Raw genomic sequence first — 21,410 nt, forward strand, 5'->3', positions numbered from 1 at the left:
TTTTATGATCCTGGAAACTGTTGCCTCTTATTGCTTCTTCCCATATTTACAGTTACAGTATCATAGTCATTGATCTCAAAGAACTATATTATTGGTCAATCATTCCATGTTGCAAAGTCATCATTATTTTTATCAGAGGCCCAGTCAAACATTTGTAATACTAGAAGCAATAATCTCATAAAATAGGCAGAATACCAGCAATATAGCTGGTTACATTAATAAGGTCATAAGTAAGTATAGGTGTGGCCACTATGTCCCCAGATCATAGGACCAGTCTGCTCTGCACCAATCTTTATCTTTAAGGGAAATGATATATTGGCATGGTCCATAAATCTCACCAAAATACAAGGCGAGTGATGGGTCATCATGAACCTTTATAGTATTGAGAAAGGAATCTTATCCTCCAATCAGTTACATGGCTGACACCAGAAGGAGAAAAATTGACCTTTATTGTTGGGCAGGTATTTCTGCCATTGGGGAGGTCTGGTTAATGCAGAATCCAGGGGCACACTGGAGGGGAGGGAGGAGGCCAAATTAGGCAGAGAAAAATTTTTGTTTAATTTCTTTGTCTTGCCTCTGATGAATTTTATTTCCATCAAAACAAAACAGTGAATTGCCTACATGACTGACTGATGAAAATTGGCACTCGGCTCAATGATTATTCTTTTTTAAATGTTTTATTATTTTTATTGAAGTATAATTGATTTACAATGCTGGTAATTGCTGTTGTACAACAAAGTGATTAGGTTATACATATATACACATTATCTTTAAAACATGCTTTTCCATAAGGTTTCTTATAGGATTGTTTTTAATTGGAGGATAATTGCTTTATAATTTGTGTTAGTTTCTGTTGTACAACATGAGTCAGCTATAAGTGTACATTTATCACCACCCTCTAGAGCCTCCCTCTTCTCACCATCCCACCCCTCTAGGTCTTCACAGAGCACCAAAGTCACCTCCTGTGCTATATAGCAGCTTTCCACTAGCTATCTATTTTATATCAAAGATTATTCTTTCACTTGTCTCTTGCAGTTTGTAATCTTTTGACTGAGATGCACACATGTATATTTCAATGACCATAACAAAGAACTATGTGTATCAAAGGTAGGATAAAGAAAGTATACTTTCACTTGAGTATACATTTCATCTGCTATCCTACTGGGGTTTTATACCACCGACCACTGATTCTTATGATGTTTACATCATATACTCTTTAAAAATATGCTACATAAAATCAGCTCCAATGTAGTAGAAAGTTTCCAAGTGAAGATACCAGTGACACAATTAGACTTGCCAATTTCAGACAGTTTCATTCAATATCAGAATTTTGTAACACACGACAGCATTTATGGCCCTTGATTGCCTGTCTTCTCATTTTAAAATAGGGATAAAGCATTTATCTCTCAGGATTCCCTTCACAGTTTAATGAAATAATTCCACATTTGTGTACTCATACATGTAAGCATTCAACACATTTTAATCACTTGCTGACATTACCTTCATTATTCTTTTTTTTTTTAATTGTTTTTTTATTTATTTTTGGCTGTGCTAGGTCTTTGCTCTTGCACAGGCTTTTCTCTAGCTGCAGAGAATGGAAGCTACTCTCTAGCTGGGCTGCTCTGGTTCCTCTTGTTGGGAAGCATGGGCTCTAGGCACACAAGCTTCAGTAGTTGTAGTACAGTCTTAGTTGCTTTCTGACATGCGGAATCTTCCTGGACCAGGGATCGAACCTGTGTCCCTTGTATTGGTGGGTGAATTCGTAACCACTAGACCACCAGGGAAGTCCTCCATTATTCTTAAAATTAGGGAGGGTAGGGTGCCAGCTGCTGCTTGGCAACTGCTACTCAGATTGATCACCTTTGAAACACTTTTAAAAACAAGTCGGATAAAAAGAAACAAGATTGGATCATTTCTGAGATGTGGATGGACCTAGAGTGAGGTAAGTCAGAAAGAGAAAAACAGATACCGTATATTAATGGATATATGTGGAATCTGGAAGAGTGGTACAGATGAACCTATTTGCAGGGCAGGAATAGAGACACAGATGAAGAGAAGGGACGAGTGGACACAGGCGAGGGAGAGGAGGTGGGGTGAACTGGGAGGTCAGGACCGACACGCATACACCACCATGTGGAAAATAGCTAGCTAGTGGGAAGCTGCTTTGTAGCACGGGGAGCTCAGTTCGGCGCTCTGTCGGTGACCTACTAGGTGGGAAGGCTAGAAGGGGAAGGTGAGGCTGGGAAGCAGTTCCAAGAGGGAGGAGCTATACGAATGCATATGGCTGATTCACCTCTTTGTACAGCAGAAACTAACATGACATTGTAAAGCAATTATCCTCCAGCTAGAAAAAAAAACGCACTAGTTTTAATTTTTTTTTTTTAAATGAAGCAGTCAGCCATAGAGTTTCACTTTGAGCAGGTTTACAGTATGTTTTTCAATCTTGAAACTGTGCATTTATAGTAGCATATTTATGAAAAAGCTGTGGATTTTTTTTCTCTTTTACCATTTACCATAGTAATTCTTTTGAAAACTCAAGCAGTAGGTGAGGTTCCCACTGTGCCTCAGTTCTGTTGAGGGAGATAAATGAGATCAGGAGGATATTGAGAACGGATATTCTTTAAAATGCCTTCAGCCAGTGCCATTCATGACTAAATAAGGAAAGAAAAATCCACGTGATCATGCTTCACCCCTCCTACTCTGCCTTTCTGCTTCTCCACACTTCTGTACATGTGTGCATATGTATATGCATATATGTATGTATTTGCATACATACTTCTGTACATATCTATGTATACACACAAACATGGATATTGTCACTTGAAGTATAGAGAATAATCGAGTTCAGCAGAAACACAATGGAAATGGATAGCTATAAAATGGTGTTTTTAAAAAAATGTTCAAAGGCTGAAAATGTAGTCATGAGTTTAAATGGAAAAAGGACACCTCAGTTTTGGAGACTTTACAAGACGCACATAGCACATGTAAATCAGAGTATATTTGAATACAGCATCAAAGAGAGTGCTGGACTCAAGAAGAAGGGGATATGTGTATACTTATGGCTTATGGTTGATTCATATCGTCTGGGAGAAACCAACACAATTCTGTAAAGCAATTACCCTCTAATTTAAAAAAAATTTAAAAAGAGAATGCTGGAAAGTAGCAGAAGGACCATTGGACAGGGTGGTGCTGTAGGCTAGTGGGAGGAAGAGCTCTTGAACTGGCTGTGTTAAATCCTATCTAAACTGAGATGACTGATTTTCCAATCAGTCTGTCCAAGCCCTGACAGCAATATGGCGGCCTTTGTAGAGCCCGGGACACAAGCCAATGGGATTTGCATGAGTATTTTAGCAAAATAAATGGAGATAAACGTAATGGTTGACTGATGTGAGTCTGTTTTGGCAAATCCTACTACAAATGGACTATCTTCCTTTTTTGATCTCTGGGGAGTGATCTGGAGATTCAGTCCCTGAAATAATACATTTTCACTCTTAGCTAAAGTGACTTGTGTATTCTTTCTGCCTCATGACCCACTTCTTCAAACGCTATGAAAATTCACATAGAGTTTCTATGTTCTGGAAAGTTGTTTTTGTTGTTTAGTTACTAAGTTGTATCCAACTCTTTTGTGACCCTATGGAGTAGCCCACCAGGCTTCTCTGTCCATGGGATTTCCCAGTCAAGATTAACAGAGTGGGTTGTAAAACAGAGACATCTGAGCCTTTGGAAATTCACCACTTGCAAGTGGAGGCAGAATGGTATAATGTGTGTGTGTGTTAGTCGTTCAGTCATGTCCAAGTCATGACCAAAGGGTCACTCTTTGGGACCCCATGGACTGAAGTACCACAGGCTCCTCTGTCCGTGGGATTCTCCTGGCAAGAATACTGGAGTGGGTTGCCATTCCCTTCTCCAGGGGATCTTCCCAACCCAGGGATCAAACCTGGGTCTCCTGCATTGCAGGCAGATTCTTCACCATCTGAGCCACTAGGAAAGCCCAGTATGACGTTAATGATGCATTTTACCTCTGAAGCTACTTGCAAAATTTCTTCTCTGTCCTCCTGGTCATAGCTCATGTATAACAGGAAGCAGCCACCAGCAGAGACACTGAATTTCAAGTACATTTTATGTGGAATGTCAAATACTGCTGAACCAGGGAGGGCCAAATCCATTGCATCTGAATTACTCTCTTGGGATAGTTAAAGAGTACCCTGAAGTACCGGAAGTAATATTGGGCTGCAAGTTAGGGGACCAGCTGAATGAGTTTCTAGTCTGGTCAGTTCAGCTTGCTGGACCTCATTTTCCCTGTATATGATGTGAGAGTTCTCTTATTTAGTACTGAAACTATATTATTAAGTTTTAAAATCGAAAAAGGCAAGTCCAGGTGTGATACAGACGTCACGCAAAGTTAGATTCAGAGTAGGGGGGCAAAAACATGATTGGATTTGCTTTCTTTTGTGTGATGGCATCAAGTTTAGAGTTCTTTCAAATTTAGTGGCAAAGAAGTCTTCAGAGAACTCCAAGCTTCGTCTTTATAGCCTCTGATCCAAAAAAGGGGGAAAAAAGTATATTTTAAAAAGTCATCTTTGTCAATCCCAAATATACACTATTGATACTATGAATAAAATAGAGAAGTAATGAGAATCTACTGTATAGCCCAGGGAATTCAACTCAGCCCTCTGCATGCATGCTAAGTCGCTTCAGTCGTATCTGACTCGTTGGAACCCTTTGGACTATAACCTGCCAGGCTTCTTTGTTCACGGGATTCTCCAGGCAAGAACATGAGTGGGTTGCCATGCCCTCCTCCAGGGGATCTTCCTGACCCAGGGATCCAACCTGCGTCTCTTATGTCTCCTGCCTTGGCAGGTGATTTCTTTACCACTAGCACCAACTGGGAAGCCCAACTCAGTGCTCTGCAGTGACCTAAATGGGAAGGAAATCCAAAAAAGAGGGGATATATATATGCATGGAGCTGATTCACTCTGCTATACAGCAGAAACTAACACAGCATTATTAAGCAACTACGCTCCAATAAAATTAATTTAAAAATGAAACAAAAGAAATTTTTTTAATCATCTTAAGTTCAAAAAGTCCTATGCAGTTGGTTACAGATCACCATAACTGAAATTTTTAGAGCTCATGATCCAACAGGAAAGCTACAATAATCCTTAAGAGAATTGATAAATGTAGTACTAGAGGTATCAAAAGACTCCATATTGTTAAGATGACAATTTTCCCCAAATTGTTCTATACCTTCAGTGAGATCCAGTCATAGTCTTGGAAGGTTTTTGCAGGCTGAGTGTGGTGGCAGGATTCAAGACACCCTTATGAGTGTGTCCTCCAGGTATTCATGCCACAGCGTGTCTTCTCCTCTTGAGTGTGGACTAGACAGAGTCCGTGATAGAGAAATCATAGTCCTTATATGCGTGTGTGTGCGCGTGTGCTCACTTGTGTTCAACTCTTTTTCAAACCCATGGACTGTAGCCTGCCAGGCTCCTCTGTCCATGGGATTCTCCAGGTAAGAATACTGGAGCGAGCTGCAATTTCCTTCTCCAGGGGATCTTCCAGACCCAGGGATTGTACCCCTATCTGTCCCTCTCCTGCACTGGCAGGTGGATTCTTTACCACTGCACCACCTGGGAAGCCCATATTGCTTACCTGTGAAATCTAAAAAGAAATGATACAAATGAACTTATTTACAAAGCAGAAAAAGACTGGTAGACTTAGAGAATGAATTTGCAGTTACCCCAGGGAAGCGCAGGGAGAAGGGTTAGCTACGGAGTTTGGGATCTCCATGTACCCACCTCTATATTTAAAATGGTGTGAAGTACCAGAGTTACCAGATAAAATCGTTTCTCCAAGAGACGTGGAGTTGAGTGTGAAATCTCTCAAATTCAATCTGATCCAACTCTATTTTGGTTTTTAACAAGGCTCGGATTAACACTGAAGGGGCACAGCTGATGAGAAAGAGGCCCTTCGAGGAAGGACTGCCTGCAGAGATCAGTTTAGAACCTCCAGATTCAGGTGTCTGGTTTGGGATTTACGCTCCCAGGGAATAGTTTCGGAGGAGTGGTCTGGAGGCTGTGACCACAGCGAGGTGGGCCCCCGGGGCTGTGGATTCTCAGTGGTTATCTCCTACCTTAAGGTCATAGGGACCGGCTCTTGCTACTTATGGGCTTCCTGCATGTCTGAGCCCAGAGGCGTGGAAGAATGAACTTCTATAACTGATCATAAGGCACAGAGCACTAAGCCTCCTGCATATTAAAGGTATTATCGGTTGAAGGCAAATGGATGTCTTTCCACCCTCTACGATCATCGTCTCAGCTTTGTGGGGAATTTAAACCTCAGTTTTGAATTACAAATTTAATAATTCCAGTGATGGGGAAAAGTAAGTTTAAGTACCCAAGTTTCTCCTAGGTTAGACGCAGGGAAAGCTTCCTTGCCTACGGGTGGACATAGTTCTTATTAACCGAATAAGATTTGCAAGTGCAACTGAGGTTCATACCCAGATAAGGCCCATATGCAAATAAGCCCCATATGCAAATGAGGCCCCAAAGTCTGATGCCACCCCTGCAAGAGGCCACTGATCTTCAGCTTGTCCACCATTTAACCTTTTAACTCCTCTCTCGTAGTCTTACATAGAACCATAGGCGTGTATTTCAGCATTACAATGAAAATTAAATCAAGTATGACTCGAAAATCTATTGATTTTTTCCCCCATGGACAGAAATAAAATAATGTAGTGTTTGTTTGGTTTTTTTTTTTAGCTCAAGGAGCTATGGTTCTGGGCCAGTTCTAATTGAATGTCCAAAGAAGAAAAATGATTCTGTGAATTTCAGTGAAAGACTGAGTCCAGTTGAAGGTCAGGGTCTCTTTTCAGGGGCCAAAACCCATCAACAAATACTCATGAAAAGAAGAAAAGGTCAGTGCAATTTTTTTTTTTAACTTGAAATGATAATACGTGATTTTGATGTGGAATGAGAATGTGTTGTATTGTTGCTATGTTATTATTAATCTTGTTTCATTTTACCTTTTAAATAAATCAAGCATTCGGCTTTATAGTCTATGAGGGCAAGTTCCAAAACCATTTGATAAGCCAAAGTCTAATGCACATTACCCTGAAGGGTGCTGGGGATGTAGCTGGTTACCAACCTCACTTGATGTGACGCTGTGGTTGCATGGCGCCTCTTAGCGTGTGTTCTAAGGCAGCAGTGCCCGACCTTTTTGTCACCAGGGACTAGTTTTACAGAAGATAATTCTTCCATGGAAGACAGTGGGATAGGGGGTGAGGGAGGGGATGGGGAGATGGTTTCAGGATGATTCAAGTGCATTACATTTATTGTGCACTCTATTTCTATTATTATTACATCAGCTCCATCTCAGATCAGCAGGCCTTAGATCCCAGAGGTTGGGGGCCCCTGTTCTAGGATCCAAGACCCATAGATACCTGAATGTCTTGATATTCTTAAACCCACAGTGGGATGTTCACGAATTTGAAGATGTCCAAGGTTTAGAAAATACAGGAATTACCGAAGTGTGTTGCTCCTCTGCCCAAGTCCTGGATACATCTCCTTCTGTCCCTGGGTTTCCTCTCCACTGGTTAGATCAGGTCAATGTTTCCCAGCACAGATGAGTGTGGCTTGGTGTTTGGGGGTACTAGACAAGGCACAAAATTACATTAACTCACTTAGAGAAAAACTATTTCCATTTCAATTCTCTTTAGGTTTTGGTCCCATCAGGAGGAGAGACTTTTGGGTACTAGCAGGGTTTTATGCTTTTTTAATCTCCCTATTTGGCAGAGACTCAACTTCAGGCTTGGAATCCTTTCTATGTGAAAATCCCACAAGTACTTTATATTATTAATTTTTTTGTATTTTAGTATTATCTTCTGTATTCATCAGAATTCCATCAGAGAAGGATAACTAAAATGAGTATTATAGAAAAAGAATTTATTATAGGAATAAGAGGTGATACCATTGTTTCCATCAGGGAAACATTGGCTGTCCTTGTCCCCAAGGAGACTTTTTTTTTTGCTGGGCTGAATCTTTGTTTTGGCATTCAGGCTGTTGGTTGCAGCGTGTGGGATCTAGTTCCCCGAATAGGAATGGAACCTGGGCCTCCTGCACTAGGAGTGTGCAGTCTTAACCTGTGGACCATCAGGGAAGTCCCCCTCCAAAAGACATTTTGTTTGTAGTACTGACATTTAACATCTCATGGATAGAGGCCTGGGATGCTGCTGAACATCCTACCTTGTCTAGGACAGACAGACTACCACAAAAAAGATTATCTGGTCCCGAATGTCATTAGTACCAATGTCAGATGAACCATGCCTGGGAGAATTGTGAGAGAAAGCTGACAGAGTATGGAAACTCTATAGAGGGTTGTGACTCCAGACTAGGGGTAAACCAGTTTTCATTTATAGTGTGCTATAAAGTTTTTTTTTTGCAAACAAATAAAAATCAAGTTAAACAAATGAATATATTCAAAGGCCAAGACTAAGAAAAGGAAGATGTGGTACTCAAACAATGGCAAAAATTGGACAGTCATGCATAATTAACATGCTTGTGAAACATTAACAGTAATTCTAATATTTCTCCCAGTCTTACTTTAGCATTGTCTTTCTGAGGCTGACAGGCCAACATTGTCTGAGCAGTATCCATTCATCCTGTGTGTCATAGTAACAGTGCTCTGACAATTCCAGGTAGCTATAAGCAAAGGTTAAAGTAGACTAGTTTTCACAATCTGACTATTTTTGGACGGTGAGATTTAAGTGGAAGCTACTGAGTAGAATTTCTATGAAAACTCCTTAAAGAATGCTGACTCAGTTTGGCATTTAGCCTTTTATAGTTTTCCTGTTTCCTGGAATGCTGATGCAATGACTGGTGCAACAGAAACCTGTGACCACCATGAGACAACTTTGATGATGAAATCAAGTGACAAAGATGGCAAAGTGGAAAGATAGAATGAGCTTAAGAGATAATGGCAATGAAAATTCTTCTGCACTAGCCCTGGGCTACTCACTATAGAATTTTCTGTTAGAAAAGAGGAAGAAAAAGAAGTCTTCTTGTTTAAGCCTAAGTTTATTTATGTATAAACTGTTTACCATCATTGACTCTCCACCTTTTAGCTTCACCTTCAAACTCCGTTTCCAGTAAATAATATTAACTTTAGTTTTCGCTTTTTCTCTCACAGTTTAGTGAGAACTATTTATTTTTTTAATTTGTTTTTTTTTTTTTACATCAAAGCAATTTATTAACAGAAAGCAATAATTTGAGGAGTTTTGTTCACAGACGACCTCCCTTCCTGTGGGTGCTGTCAGAGGGGATCGGGGTGACATCCTCAATCCGCCCAATCTTCATCCCTGAGCAGGTGAGGGCTCTGATTGCTGACTAGGCCCCTGGTCCAGGAGTCTTGGTCCTATTTCCTCCTGTGGCGCGGAGTTTGATGTGGAGGGCAGTGATGCCCAGCTCCTTGCATCTCTGGTCTATATCCTGGGCAGCCAACATGGCAGCATATGGAGAGGACTCATCTCAGTCAGCCTTCACCTTCATCCCACCAGTTACACGGCAGAGGTTTCCTTGCCAGAGAGATCAGTGATGTGCACAAAAGTGTCGTTGAAGGATGCGAAAATGTGGCACACACCAAATACATTTTCTCCTTCAGCCACCTGAGGGCTGAGGTTGATGACCTGTTCTTCCTTCTTATCTTTCCCCTTGTGAGGTGCCATTTCTGCAGAAGAACTATTTATTGCAGAAAAACCCTGACAACTTCCTTTTGCTCTTCCAATTGCCAAACAAAAGGGACTTGTCACCTTAAAAAAATGGTAGAGCTTACTCACTGTCTGTCTCTAAACTTTATGTCGATCTGAACCTCAAATCTGTATCTGCTCTTGTAACAAAGCTGGTTCCTTCCCCAGGGGCAGACCCTTTCCCCATATCCTCTGCTTTAGCTCCTCTCTGAAGTACCTAGATAATAGTATCTGATGAATATTTCCTGAGTTTTTCTACAGATGCTAGAACCCCCTTTCAAAGGACAGTGTTAACTGCTTGAGGACTGTAGCCCCTAGACCGCTGAGCCTGAGGTTTAATAATATTAACCTGTGTGACATCGGCTCATTACCTCACCATCAATTTATCAGAGGATGGTGCACAAACTGATCACGTATCTTGTGAACCCTCTTCTTCACCTGGCCGTTAAAAATGCTTTGCTGAAACCCACTGGGGAGTTCGGGCTTTTTGAGAACTAGCTGCCCTGGACTCTGCTTGGCACCTGTAATAAATGCTGCACTTTCCTTCTCCACAACCCCGTGTCAGTAGATCAACTTCATTGTTTGTGGGCAAGTGGACTCAAGTTTGGTTCAGCAACACTGTTATTTAATGGGGAAAGAAATCGGTGGCTTTGTATACCACTAAGCATCTAAATCAGTGGTTCGCAGCTAGGGGCTGACAAGCTGGTCTCCTTGGGAAAAGCTGGTAACTCAAAGACATTTTTGGTTGTGACCATGCAGGGCTTGGAGTAGAGGGTGGAATCCAGGGATTCTGACAGCATCCTACAATGTAGAGGACAGCCCCCAAGAAAGAACCATCTGGCCCAGCATGAAGCACTTATGTTGGGAAACCCTTATTTGTGCAAATCATTTAGTTAAAGAGATTTTCACTTGAGGGAGGCATGATCATGTGAGAATAAGGAAGCACTCTTTTTCTAAGAGATGAAAACTAATTTTAAAACATGTTCTTGTCAGTGGTTGTTGCTCTTCCAAGTCCCAGCGTTGCTGTTTTGGAGATAGCAAGAGACAAATTCCCAAGACCAAATCTCTGTTCATTTCCAGAGAGGAACATGGAATATTTCTCTCTGCGGATAGTTTAAATTCTCAGCACCTTCTTGGCAGCAAGAATTAACAGTAGGTGAACGACTTGTACAAGGACTTGTAATCAAAAGCTCTGAATTACTGGGTAGACAGTGTTGAGATTGGATTTTAAAGATTAGTCTGGGTAATAAGGAGGGTTCAATAATTGACAGCTTTCACTAATGGCTCTAAATTGCAAATCAATGTTCTTTGTTCTCTGCTTGCATAAATGTATGTATGAAGGAGAAAAAAAAATCCATACATGGTCCTTGAAAAATTCTGCAAACACCTAACTCAACTCTTAAGAAACCAAACCTTGGCATCATGAATACCAGATAATTTCAGAAAATATGTATATGCCTGCCCAAATATTAATATTTTTTTCAACCATTGTTGGTGAAAAAAAATGCCAGTTCACCAAAATGAAAGACAACTATCAATTTTAGTTGTCAATTTCCCTAAATTTTCTACTAAAGTGAAAAAATGAAAGAATAATTCTCTTTTCACTATAATAGTTTAATATGACACTCATGAATTTTTAAAAACTTTTTACTTTATTGAAATATAGCTGATTAACAGTGTTGTGATAGTTTCAAGTGAACTGTGAAGGAACTCAGCCACACATATACATGTATCTATTCTACCCCAACTCCCCTCCTATCCAGGCTACCACATAATGTTGAACAGAGTTCCCCGTGCTATAGAGTAGATCCTTACTGGTTATTTAAATACAACAATGTATATATGTCCATCCCAAACCAACCATCCCTTCCCCCTCACCCTTCCCCCAACACTCACGAATTCTCAGAGACCTACTGTGGCGGGACAGACCCACCATGGTGAATATCCATGAACTCACCCACAGAGGCCATATAAGGAAAAGCTTGACCACACCTAGCCTGAGTTTAGGAGGACCCCTGATGATTCCCCCAGAGCATGAGCGGGTGGGAGGCCCATAGGTTCTGGTCTGAGACCACCCTTCATGGCATTTTGTTCTACCTCCCTCAAAATGGAGCAGTCTGCAGCCAAGTTCTCAGGAACAGGGTGGCAGTCACTGGGCCTTTTAGACATAGGACAGGGCTTGTTGGGAGCTACCTCCTGTGTCTATTGGTCCTTTCTCCGTCTATGTGAGTGATACACCATCTGAACCTAAACACAGCTTGTTGTCTCTTAAAAAATATTTATTTATTTGCTTGCTCTGGGTCTTAGTTGTAGCTCATGGGATCTTTAGCTGCAGCTTCTGGGATCTAGTTCCCTGGCCAGGGATTGAACACTGGCCCCTCTGCATTGGGAGCACAGAGTCTTAGCCAGGGGACCACCAGGGAAGTCCCTGTTGTGTCTATCACTGCAGTCTGTTTGGCCTTCACCTTGACTTTGTCTTTCATGGTGCGCCGACATCCCAGGCCCACGGTGAGGAAGATCCCATCTAGGACAGTTATCCGACCAAGCAGGAAAAGAGATTAGAATGCTGACCTGAAATAGCTCCTTCTCGTAGTAAATCAAACACCAGTAGTTCCCAGGGAAGGCGATGCAGGGAAATGGGATTATTATCTGTAAGTAGGGAACAGTGGACACCATGTTGAACTAAAGATATATGCTCCTTCTGAAAGGGGGCTGCACCAAGCTCCAGGTAACTGTTGCTGTGGAGGAATGTGAGCCTGAAATTATTGCATTTTCTGATCATCCTGCATGCTTGTTAAGTCGCTTCAGTCGACTTAAGTTTGGAGAAGTTTGGGACTCTTTGCAGCTCTATGAACTGTAGCCCACCAGGCTCCTCTATCCATGGGATTCTCCAGGCAAGATTACTGGAGTGGGTTGCCATGCCCTCCTCCAGGGGATCTTCCCAACTCAGGGATCAAACCAGCATCTCTTATGTCTCCTGCGCTGGCAGGCAGTTCTTTACCACTAGCACCACCTCTACCCACATATAATGCACACCTGACTCTATATGGCCAACCCTTTTGTACAAGAATATTCTTCCTGATCTGATTTCGCCTGCAGAACTAAGTTCAATAGCTAGGTCTATTCTGTTGTTCAGTCGCTCAGTCGTGTCCGACTCTTTGCAACCCCATGCAGAACGCCAGACTTCCCTGTCCATCACCATCTCCTGGAGTTTGCTCAAAATCATACCCATTGAGTCAGTGATGTGACCCAATCATCTCATTCTCATTCTGTTGGACTAGGCATAAAACTTTCCTGTATATGTGAAAGAAGGCTGGCTTTTATAAGTTTAGGTGATTTCAAACATTGAAATAACAGAAATTTGAATTCAGACTGCTGTAAGCAAGATGGAAATTGGTCTCTTCACATAATAGAGTAAAAAGAATGAAATAATGCCTTTTGTAGCAACTTGGATGGACCTACAGATTGCCGTACTGAGTAAAGTAAATCAGATGGAAAAAGAGAGATAGTGCATGACATTCCTTATATACAGAATCTAAAAAGAAATGAAACAAATGAACTTAGTTACAAAACAGAAAAAGACTCACAGACTTAGCGAATGAACTTATGGTTAACCGGGGGTAGGGTCGGGAAGGAAAGAGGGAAGAGATAGTTAGGGAGTTTGGGATCGACATGGACACATGCTATATTTTAAATGGATGACCAAGAAGGACCTACTGTATAGCACAGAGAACTCTGCTTATTGTTGTGTGGAAGCCTAGATGGGAGGGGAATTTGGGGGAGAATGGATACATGTACATATATGGCTCAGTCCCTTTGCTATTCACCTGCAACTCTCACGATGTTGTTAATCGGCTATACTCCAAAATAAAATAAAAAGTTTAAAAAGGGGGGAGGGAGAAGGAAACTGATCTTTTCACATAATAGTGAATCCAGTGTACAATAGTCAAAGGTCTCGGAGGCCAGTTGGTTCAGGGACTAAAGGCTTTAACCAAGGCAATTAAGCAAGAAAATAAAAATGTCAGGTGTTCAGGTTAAAAAGGAAGATGGTGTCATTCAAGCATACACAGTCAGAGGTAAAGAACCTTAGAACCATCTCCTTCTTACTCTGCACTGGGAAAAGGCAATGGATGAGCCCAGGACACAGAGCTTGAAAAGAGAAGGCAAATTAGGAGAGAGCAAAGATTATGCAGATGTAGTTATATATTTAAAACCTTCTCAGGACTTCCTTGGTGGTCCAGCGGTTAAGAATCCACTTTACAATGCAGAGGATGTGGGTTCCATCCGTGCTTGAAGAACTAAGATCCCATGTGTCATGGGGCAGCTAAGTCTGCATGCCACAACTAGAAAAAACCAGTACAGACAAATAAATAAGTAATAAAACCTTCTCATAAAGTAAAGCCCAGGCCCAGACACAGAGCTTCACTGGTGAATTCCAAATATTTCAGAAGGATTAATACTAACTCTTCACAAAATCTTTCCCAAAATTTAAAGAGGAGGCAACATTTCTCTGTTTATTCTTGAGGCCCAGTATTATCCGATACCACAATCCCGCAAACACCATACCAGGAAATAAAACTACAGACCAATATCTCATCAGTATAGATGCAAAAATCCTCAATGAAGTACTAGTGAGCTAATTAAGTGACATATGGAAAATAATATATACCATGGCCAACTGGGATTTATCTCAGCCATAGCAAGTCATTTTAACATCTGGAAACTAATTAATGTAGAGTATACTATACTCTACCAACAGAATAAAGGTCAGTGACCACATGATTATCTCAATAGACTCAGAAAATACTTTGTGAAATTTAATACTCCATCATGATAAAAAGCTTAACAAAGTAAGAATGTAAGAGAGTTTCCTTGAAACTGAAAATATCATCTACAAACATTCCACAGTTAACATCAAACTCTGCGGTACTGAATGTTTCTTCTTAATCATGAAAGACACAGATGTTTCCTCCCACAACTCCCTTTCAACACTGTTCTGGAGGTTTTAGCCAAGGCAATTAGGCAAGAAAATAAAAATGTAAGGTATCCAGATTTAAAAGGAAGGCGTTAAACTGTGCTATTTGCAGATGGCATGATTTTCTATTTAGAAACTGCTTAGAAACTCATTTTAAAAAACCTTTTACAACTAATGAAAGAGTTCAGTAATGCAGCAGGCTTGCAGGAGATAAGATGAATATATAAAAAATTGATTGTATTTCTATACACTAGGAATGAATAATACAAATTAAATCAAGCAAACAATTCAATCTGTACAAGCTTCATAAGAAAAAAAATACTTAAGAAAAATATAACAAAAGAAGTACAAAACTTGTACTCTGAAAGCTATAAAACAGTGTTGAAAGAAATTAATTTTCTAGCTTGGGCAAATAGTCAAGAAAATAAAACACAAGACATCAAAATTAGAAGGGAAAAAGTAAAATTATACCTAATGTAGGTGTTAATAATACTATACACAGAAAATCCTAGGAAATTCACGTTAAAGCTATTAGAAATAGTAAATTAATTTAGCAAGTTTCCAAATTAGCTGTATTTCTAGACAGCAGCAATGAGTAAACTGAAAATAAAATTACCAAATAAAAAAACTCAAATGGCAGTAAAAAATGAAGTACAAATACATTTTAACAGGAGGTACAAACCTAACACAAAACTAAAAATGGTTTAAAGAAATGAAGGATGATTTAAATGAATAGGAAGATATCTCATATTTCTGGATCAAAAGACTTATACTATTAAGATGATAATACTCCCAATTTGATCTAAATTTAAACAGAACCCTTGTAAAAATTAAGCTGACTTCTTGGTGGAAAATGACAAGCTGATTGTAAGATTCAGATGGAAACACAAGGAACCCAGCATAGCCAATCTTGAAAACAGGAAAACAAACTTGGAGGGAGGATTCACATCTCTCAATTTCAAGACTTAATACAAAACAGCAGAATAAAACAAGGGATCAATTTACAGAAAAATGGAATAGAAGATCGATATTAGCACATATTGATGAGCAATTGGTAAAATTTCAACACCGATTCACCACTGATAGGAATGCAAAGTGGTACAGCTGCTTCGGAAAACAGCTTGGCAATTCTGCAAAATAGCAAGTATTGTGTTATAACTAGCGTTTTGCCGTAGGTTTTCACTTTCGTCTCAGGTTCAAAGGATTTGTTAACAACTAAGCCACTCGCTCTATACAAATAAATGTTACCAATATTTATTAGAGAATTATCTAGCTTATTTTCAATATACTAACATTAAAAGAAAAGAGAAATAGAAACAGCAGAGGACACGTCACCAAACTAGGTTTTGACCAACATCCAGACTCAAACAGCGCTGGGAAGTCCTGTGTCAGAGCACCTCTGGAGTCCCAGCTGGGAAAAGGTCCCATGCAGGGCGTCCAATCCGTAGGTGAACCTTCAAAGATTGCAGTTGGGGTTCTGCTTATAATCCCAGGACTCAAACTGGTATCATCATCCATCTGTGAGCAAACTGCAGCCCTGGTTTCATGTTAAGGCTGCTTGTTTTGTCTTGTAAAACTTGGAATGTTGTTAAACCTGGGACTTGGTTGGCCAGTGTGCCTCCAGGGGCTCAATAATTTCAAGATTTGTCCCTTAATTTATCTATGGTGCCACAAATCTTGGCCTCACAGCAGGCCCTCGGTATCCTCACAGTCAGGGCAGTGTCCAGACAGGTTACAAGCAAGGTCAGAGGCCTGCTCTGCTTTGTCTCTGAAGCCTAAACAAGACTATTTCTTTAATTTCCATAACACCTAGCATGTGCCCAGAAGAGAAATGAAGACACGCATCCACACAAAGACTTGGGCATTAATGCTTATAACAGTATTATTCAGTTTAGTTCAGTCACTCAGTCGTGTCCAACTCTTTGCAACCCCATGGATGGCAGCATGCCAGGTTTCCCTGTCCATCATCAACACCAACAGTATTATTAATAATAACCAAAAAATGGAAACAACTCTAATATCCACCAGTGATGAGTAATAAAAATACAATGGAATAATATTCAGTAATTAGAAGGAATGAAGTATGTGCTACATCATGAATGAAAAAACAATATTATGTCAAGTGAAATAAGCTATTCACAGATATTCACATATTGTATGATTTCCTTTTGTAAGATGTCTAGAATAGAAAAATCTATAGTCAAAATGTAGCTTAAAGATCACCTAGAAGCTGTGGAGTTGAGGGTGATCGGGGTTGACTTTTGTTTTAATTTATTTTTTATTGAAGGATAGTTGCTTTACAGAATTTTGTTGCTTTCAGTCAAACCTCAACATAAATCAGCTGTAGGTATACATATATCCCCTCCCTTTTGAACCTCCCTCCCATCTCCCTCCCCATTCTATCCCTCTAGGTTGATATAGAGCTCCTGTTTGGGTTTCCTGAGCCATACATAATAGGAATGGCTTTCTTTTTGGCTTAATGAAGATATGGTTGTGAAACTCCATGAATATCTTCAAAAAATGAATGAATTTTACACTTGAAATGGGTGAATTGCATGACATGGGTACAGTATTTCATGGCAAATAAAAACTACCATTGTATCTGGCTAAGCAGTTGCAAAGTTAAAAAATGATCAAATAATGATTCAGGAGGCATTTTATTAAACTCGATTTATTCTGTGCACGTTAATGCTTTTGTCTTACATTTCCAGTGTAAATAATGTTATAAAAGATGACACAAAAATCTTCTGTGGTTTTGGTCCTAGGGTATTTTTTGAGTTCACCATCATCCTGACCTTCCTTACCATCAGTGAGGAAATGCTGATATTTTTCAGGGAAAAAAATGATATGCAAGGACACTTTTTGAAGTAGGTGATGAGGAGGTGGCCTATTTCTTGTTTCCGGGGTTTCAATTCACTGGGTGAAAGCTGGAGCAAAGGCATTTTAATGAAATGCTTTGCAAACCAAAACTGAAAAAAAAAAGTCAGCATCACTTTTCAACATTGTTGAATTGACTAAACCATGATTACTTTTCTGAAAATAAAAATCTTTGCGTGAATACAAAAAATAATTGTAATTAGGATTGAGAAGAGCAAGAACTGAATTAAAAATGCTCATCTTTTATTAATCACATACATTTTTCATCAGGAGACTATTTTTACTAGCTCAGGCTAATATGGAGAGCATTATTTTACGAAATTGTGAGAACAATCGGCCCATGACAATTTAATGCTGTTTTCCAAAACTCTTGTTTTGCAGGAGCTCAGATAAGCCAAGTTCACATGGGTGTTTTCTTTTTGGTATTTTAAAAAAATTAATTAATTTATTCATTTATTGGTGTCTGTGCTGGGTCTTGGTTGCTGTGTGTGGACTTTTCTCTGGTTGTGGCCAGTGAGGGCTACTTTTCATTGTGGTGCGCGGGATTCTCATTGCAGTGGCTTCTCTTGTTATGGAACATTGTCTTAAGGTGTATGGGCTTCAATAGTTGTGGCCCACGGGCTTAGCTGCCTCACATCCTGTGGAATCTTCCCAGACCAAGGATCAAACCCATGTCTTCTGCATTGGCAGGTGGATTCTTAACAACTGGACCACCAGCGAAGTCCCTGGGTATTTTCTTAATTTCTTAAGCATAGACTGTTTGTGAAGCACCTGCCACAGCCAGTAATTGCCGTGTAGTCATGGTGTGTTACTATTAAATAGCTCCTGTGTAGGAATCCCTAATTCCCACTATGATGCTCTGAGTAGAAAGAGAACAAAAAGCCATGACATGGGGCTTGACCACAGGACTTCCTGAAGTGGACCCCCGCAACATGTAAGCTCATATCTTCTGAGCTAAATCACATGAAAAAAAAAAATGCTTCTCCTTCTTCAGTGCCTGCAGATTAGAGGGACAATAGCAAATGCTTAGTGGACTGGAATATTTTAATTATTCTTGATCTGTACACTGCAGAAGACTTCACAGACATAGAACAACCAAGAAATAAAGCAATTCGCACAAACTTGGCAATACTGCAAGGGAGCCACAGGTAAGAAACTTCAACTTTCACTTATCAGATCCTAATGTTCATCCTCTTTCCACTGTACCCCATGCACTTGTGTTGATAGATGGGAAGTGGAGTTTTCTAGTAGCCACGGAGAAGGATACTAAGGAAAGGCATGCTTTGTGGAGAATTTTTATTGCGAAAACAGAGAATTAAGTTATGGGGCTTAATGAGAGAGAGAGATAGGCTTCCCAGGTGGCTCAGAATCAACTTGCAATGAAGGAGACCTTGGTTCGATCCCTGAGTCAGGAAGATCGCCTGGAGAAGGAAATAGCTACCCATTCCAGTCTTCTTGCCTGGAGAATCCCATGGACAGAAGATCTTGGCAGACTGCAGTCCATGAGGTTGCAGAGTCAGACACTACTGAACAACTAACACTTTCAGTTTTATGGTAAGATTATGCTTTCAGCTCTGGGTAATATAAATTCCTATTACAGTGCATAAACATATAAAGATCTTAGGTTTCTGTGTAATAAGAAGCCTGAAAATGGGCAGTTTATAGACGGTGTGGTTAGTCATGTTACCAGCAAGAGTCCAGATCCATCCTTCAGTTTTTCCCCCAATTCAGCAGGTGACTCCTGCCACGTGGTCACAAAATGACTGCTGTATATTCATCCTTTACATCTATATTCCAGGGAGAGAAATAGGGATGGTGCCAACAGACATCTTCTCACAAGTCTTTGCTTTTTATTTGGATAGGTTTACTTTCTCTAAAAAATTTCAAGTATATGACCTTTGTTCAAACTGGGTCACATGACACCTAGTTACAAGAGAACACAGAAAATATTTTATTTAATTTTTTTTTTATTAGTTGGAGGCTAATTGCTTTACAACATTGTAGTGGTTTTTGCCATACATTGACATGAATCAGCCATGGATTTACATGTGTTCCCCATCCCGATCCCCCCTCCCGCCTCCCTCCCCATCCCATCCCTCTGGGTCTTCCCAGTGCACCAGCCCTGAGCACTTGTCTCATGCATCCAACCTGGGCTGGTGATCCATCTCAGCCTTGATAGTATACTTGTTTCAATGCTGTTCTCTCAGAACATCCCACCCTCGCCTTCTCCCACAGAGTTAATAAAAGTCTGTTCTGTACATCTGTGTCTCTTTTTCTGTTTTGCATATAGGGTTATTGTTACCAACTTTTTAAATTCCATATATATGCATTAGTATACTGTATTGGTCTTTATCTTTCTGGCTTACTTCACTCTGTATAATGGACTCCAGTTTCATCCATCTCATTAGAACTGATTCAAATGAATTCTTTTTAATGGCTGAGTAATATTCCATTGTGTATATGTACCACAGCTTCCTTATCCATTCGTCTGCTGATGGACATCTAGGTTGCTTCCATGTCCTAGCTATTATAAACAGTGCTGCGATAAACATTGGGGTGCATGTGTCTCTTTCAGATCTGGTTTCCTCAGTGTGTATGCCCAGGAGTGGTATTGCTGGGTCATATGGCAGTTCTCTTTCCAGTTTTTTAAGGAATCTCCACACTGTTCTCTATAGTGTGCATTCTCTATAGTTTGCATTTCCACCAACAGTGTAAGAGGGTTCCCTTTTCTCCACACTCTCTCCAGCATTTATTGCTTGTAGACTTTGGATAGCAGCCATCCTGACTGGCGTGTAATGGTACCTCATTGAGGTTTTGATTTGCATTTCTCTGATAATGAGTGATGTTGAGCATCTTTTCATGTGTTTGTTAGCCATCTGTATGTCTTCTTTGGAGAAATGTCTGTTTAGATCTTTGGCCCATTTTTTGATTGGGTCATTTTTTTTTTTTCTGGAATTGAGCTGCAGGAGTTACTTGTATATTTTTGAGATTAATCCTTTGTCTGTTTCTTCCTTTGCTATTGTTTTCTCCCATTCTGAAGGCTGTCTTTTCACCTTGCTTATAGTTTCCTTTGTTGTGCAAAAGCTTTTAAGTTTCATTAGGTCCCATTTGTTTAGTTTTGCTTTTATTTCCATTACTCTGGGAGGTGGGTCATAGCAGATCCTGCTGTGATTTATGTCGGAGAGTGTTTTGTCTATGTTCTCCTCTAGGAGTTTTATAGTTTCTGGTCTTACATTTAGATCTTTAATCCATTTTGAGTTTATTTTTGTGTATGGTGTTAGAAAGTGTTCTAGTTTCATTCTTTTGCAAGTGGTTGACCAGTTTTCCCAGCACCACTTGTTAAAGAGGTTGTTTTTTTTCCATTGTATATTCTTGCCTCCTTTGTCGAAGATAAGATGTCTGTAGGTACGTGGATTTATCTCTGGGCTTTCTATTTTGTTCCATTGATCTATATTTCTGTCTTTGTGCCAGTACCATACTGTCTTGATGACTGTGGCTTTGTAGTAGAGCCTGAAGTCAGGCAGGTTGATTCCTCCAGTTCCATTCTTCTTTCTCAAGATTGCTTTGGCTATTCGAGGTTTTTTTGTATTTCCATACAAATTGTGAAATTATTTGTTCTAGTCACAGAAAGTATTTTTGCTTTCTAGTCTCTAGTAAACAAAGACACAGAAGGTGCAGGATGGCTGTAAGGTGGCCAACTCAGAGTGTTTATCACTGAACTGAGTCCTCCCAGGACCCTGGAAAAGTGAACAAAAATGTTAATGTCTGCTTTCAGTGAGTTTGATTTAATCTTATCTTAGACATGATCATGAATAC

The 21,410-nt window shown here is 40.1% G+C and overlaps 1 pseudogene; it reads right to left on the reverse strand.

Annotated features, from left to right (window-relative positions):
• Positions 1 to 9,278: 9,278 nt before the first annotated feature.
• LOC136145468 (small ribosomal subunit protein uS11 pseudogene) lies at positions 9,279 to 9,721 on the reverse strand (annotated as a pseudogene).
• Between the last annotated feature and the right edge of the window lie 11,689 nt (positions 9,722 to 21,410).

Source organism: Muntiacus reevesi, chromosome 13, assembly GCF_963930625.1.
Source record: "Muntiacus reevesi chromosome 13, mMunRee1.1, whole genome shotgun sequence".
Lineage (NCBI taxonomy): Eukaryota > Metazoa > Chordata > Mammalia > Artiodactyla > Cervidae > Muntiacus > Muntiacus reevesi.